This window comes from Onychomys torridus, chromosome 4 (assembly GCF_903995425.1).
Source record: "Onychomys torridus chromosome 4, mOncTor1.1, whole genome shotgun sequence".
In the NCBI taxonomy this organism is placed as follows: Eukaryota; Metazoa; Chordata; class Mammalia; order Rodentia; family Cricetidae; genus Onychomys; species Onychomys torridus.
In genome coordinates this window covers 29,877,319-29,881,440 of record NC_050446.1, presented here as the reverse complement: position 1 = coordinate 29,881,440, position 4,122 = coordinate 29,877,319, and the positions used below count along the sequence as shown (strand labels likewise).

The following is a 4,122-nucleotide window of genomic DNA, read 5'->3' as shown; positions in this document are numbered from 1 at the left end:
GGCAGAAAAAAATCAAATATGAAGACAAGAAACTATGAAATAAGCCTTTAGATGATGTAAGTAGACAGCACTACAGAGCTGTAAAGCAAGACAGAATATGTGGTTAAGCCATGCTAGGCTCCAAGAGAATACATCTGAGAAATGTTTATGATGTAGGCCTTGCTGTCTCAGAGGAAGACATAAGCTGAACATGGGAAACAGCTGGCTCAGAGAGGCTCTGGGGATGCCAACTCCAGGCTGAGAGAACAGCCCATGCAAAGTCCTCCAATGCCACAGGAGTAGAAAAACAAAACCAGCAAAAAACAGGCATGGATAAAGGAGGAGATCTAAGTTCTCTCTTTTCTCTTCTCTTTGACAAACTGTTTATTAACTTTTACATCAGTATGAATATCTTCTATTACACCCTAGAATACCAGGATTCGGTGGGGGGGAATAAAGTAGCAATGGTGAATTGGGGTATCTGGTCTCCCAAAAGTACCTGCCGCTCTACTCTGGATTCTTGAATGGCTGCCAAGCGGATCACCCCTCCACTGGAGCAGCCATCTCGTTCCATAGCCAAAGCGAGAGCATTGGCGGTGAACTGCAGACATTCGTCCTTGGTCATGCCTTCCTGATAGGTAGCATCAATATAGCCATAGATATATGAGCTCCCAGAACCTCCAATGGCAAAGGACTGCCTGACCATCATACCCCCCATGGGAACGGAGTACACCTACCTGTCCTCCTTTTTGAGGGTCCCAGCATGCAATGATGATTCCTGCCATCAGGTCTTCTCGGTATTGGTAGCACATCTCCTTAAAGAGACTGGCTGGCTGTGTGTATTAGTGGAGGCTCATTCAGTTTGATACTGTGGAAACCAAGCTGGTAAGTGACAGCATCAGCTACTGCTTGGGTATCAGCTGCTGAGCCAGATCGGCAGCAGAGGATATGGTCATGGATAGGGGTCAGCTTGTCAGTCACTCGATTGGCGATATAGGACCCAGTGGTCGTTCTCGAGTCTGCTCCTAGAACCCCGCCCCCATCAAACTGCACAGCCATGATCGTGGTCCCTGTGGAGACTTCCTGGTTTTCCTAGTCTGGGGTGATAGCCTCCGGCCCAAAAGCCGCTTGCAGAGCCCACTCCTCCAACAGCTAAGGTGGCCGCCATCTTCCTCTTCTCGAGATCTAAGTTCTTAAAAGAGACATTTTTGATGCTGTTTTGCATAAGCCAAACCAAGACTCTGAAATGTCCTTCTTGTGTAAGATAATTTCATCATTCTCCAGTAGGCTGTGCCTGCTTCCCACAGAGTCTATGATAGGTGATGGCCAACAACAGCAAGCAGAGGATTCTGGGAAGAGGTCAAGAGAAGTTCAGGTGAATTGCAACTGAAAAAAAGCTGTTTCTAGGGCAAGATGGCTCAGTTAGATAAAGTGCTTCCTAGGCAAGTCTGAGGACCTGAGTTCAGTTCCCCTAGGGCCCACATAAAAATCCAGGCATGGAATTGGTGCACACGTCAACCCCAGTACTGGGGAAAGGAGCTCAGTGGCCAGCCAGACCAACCCAATCAGCAAGTTCCACTGAGAGACCCTGACTCAAAAGGCAGGGTGGATGGCACGTTGGTTAGTTTTTATTATCCACTTACCGCAAACTAGAGTCAACTGGGGAATAGAGAACCTCAATTGAGGAGTTACCTCTACCAGAATTAATCTGTGGCTTGTCTGTCAGGCATTTTCTTGATTGCTGGTTGATGTTGGCAGCCCAACTCCACTGTGGGTAGTGCTGCCCTGGGAAGGCAGGTGTAAGAAAGCAGGCTGAACATGAGTCAGAGAGAGCAGTCAGTGAACAGCATTCCTTCGTTGTTTCTGCTTCAAGCATCTGCCTTGGGTTCTTGCCTTGGATTTCCCCGATGATAGACTGTAACTGTTAGGTGAAATAAACTCTTTCCTTCCCAAGTTGCCTTTGGTCACGGTGTTTATCACAACAGCAGACTAGAACAGATGGACCCTGAGGAATGACACCCCAGGTTGTCCTCAGGCTCCAAATGCAAAAGCACCCACTTGCATACATGTAAATAGTGACACATGGTCAAGTGTGTGGACAGAGAGAAAAAGAAGGAGAGGAGGGGGAAGAGGAGAGGAAGGAAGAAAGGAGGAGAGAGGAAAGGAGGAGAGGAGAGGCGAAAATCCTGAGGCTGAGGATACAGCCAGTCAGTGATTATAACCTGAGTTAGAAGAAGGATGTGGTGGCATACATCTGTAATCCTGGCATGGAGGATGGGGGTCAATTATAAGAGGATCCCAGAGCTCACTGGCCAGTCAGTATAGATTCAGTGACAGACCTTGACTTGAAAAATATTAAGTTAGAGAGACCAAGATACTGTGGCCTTCACATACAGTTGAGCACACATGCACAACACTAGAACATGGCACAGACACAAATAAACAAGCGAAAACCCACTTCCCAATAAGAACCTGGGACAGGATGGTCTGGAAACCTGCAAGTTAAAGAGCAAACCTTGACATATTTGCCTATATCAAAGGGAGCGAAGGGCATTCCTAAAAGCAGTCCTTATTCAGAACTGTCACGTCTGAACGTGTTGAAAGCAGACTCTGGGAGCAAGCAGCCCTCCCCTATGCCAACTCAGGCTTGTTTCTATCAAGTGTCCTCCCTACCCTACGGTGACCTGGAGAGGGAAGAAGAGGGAATTGGCCAAGAGTGGAAGAGATGCAGCCTTGAGAACAGTAAAGGGAGAAGCCATCTTCCAAAGGGCTTGCTTACTGTTGTTTACCCCTGGAGTCAAAGGTCTGACTTTCCTGTTCTCCTTTCTCTTTCAGGTTCAAGCATGCTTTTCGGGACACTGGACTTCTTCACTCTCTCTATTCCTCATCCCTCTCCCGTGCAGCAGCTGCAGCCCTCCTTTGCTGGCCTGGCCGGTGAAAGGTTCTTTTCCTTTGTCCCTCTTCTTCCTCCCAGCAGTCACCTAGATTTACAGCTTGCCTGGCCTGTTGTTTTTCTTGAAAACTCTGGTAAAATGACCCTCGAGTTGTCTTCTGAATCTGTCATTAGATTCTTTTATTAAGGAGACAAAGAACCCACATAAGGCAACCTCAACTCCCAGGTACACATGGATACCAAAATTATCATGCTGAGTATAAATCAGACAAAGAGTACAGAATTTATGGAAACTTCTAGAAAAGGCCAAGCTATCTATAAGGAAAGGGAGCAGGTTAGAGGTTGCCATGGAATGGAACCTGGGGAGGTAAGGCTGCTGAAATTATAAAGGGACAAAGGAACCCTTTGAAGATGAGAGGCATACTCATTATTTTTATTGTGATGATGGTTTCACACATGAATGCCAACTCAAACTTTAGCAAATTGTACAACTTGCTGTGTATCGGTTACACTCCCTCAGTGCTTGGTTTGTTGGTTTGTTAAAAGTCTCCATAGTGTTTAATGACATTAATATAACTCTTTTTTTTGCGAGGGCACAGAAAACACCAGTGTTTTCCAGGAGCCGTGAATGATCTGTGAGTTAATTACAAAGTGGACGGTAGACATTTCTGGTGGTGGGATCATTGACATTTAATTATTGTAGTGGCTTATGTCTATATATTTGTCAAAGTTCACAGGAATTTATTTATACTAGAGAGTGTGAGTTTCATTGATATTATGAATCATAGCTTAATTTTAAAAGTGGAAAAGATGAGCAAATAATTCTGCAAACACCAGAATTTTTAAAATTGATTTCTACAGAGTTGCACATATATAAAACCAAATATATAAATACTTTTAAATCAGATAGTTGCTTATATGTTCAAAATAAAATGCAGTTGTAAAACAACTCTTTAAAACCATAATTTCAATGCTGCCCAAATAAGTAGTGCTTATTTGGTAAGCTGGATAATGTTATTTTTCTGGAAAGGAAATATTTTAAAATCCCCTCTCTCTTCCTGGATGGCTTTTCCCTTCTTTTGGCCCTTTCTCGAGTCTTGGAGCCACCTACTCTTGCAGTTTCTAGCTCCTCTCATGCCTCAGGCATCCATTCACCCTGGTTTCCTGTTACATAAGAGAAAAGGAGCTTCTCTTAAATTTGCAAGGGGAGAGAGCAGAGTAGGAGTAGAAAGTCTGAGAAGCAAGCTGAA

General features: G+C 44.8%; 1 pseudogene; it reads right to left on the bottom strand.

The window, feature by feature from the left end:
* Nucleotides 1–397: 397 nt before the first annotated feature.
* On the bottom strand, nucleotides 398–1,147 carry LOC118581744 (annotated as a pseudogene).
* Nucleotides 1,148–4,122: the final 2,975 nt, after the last annotated feature.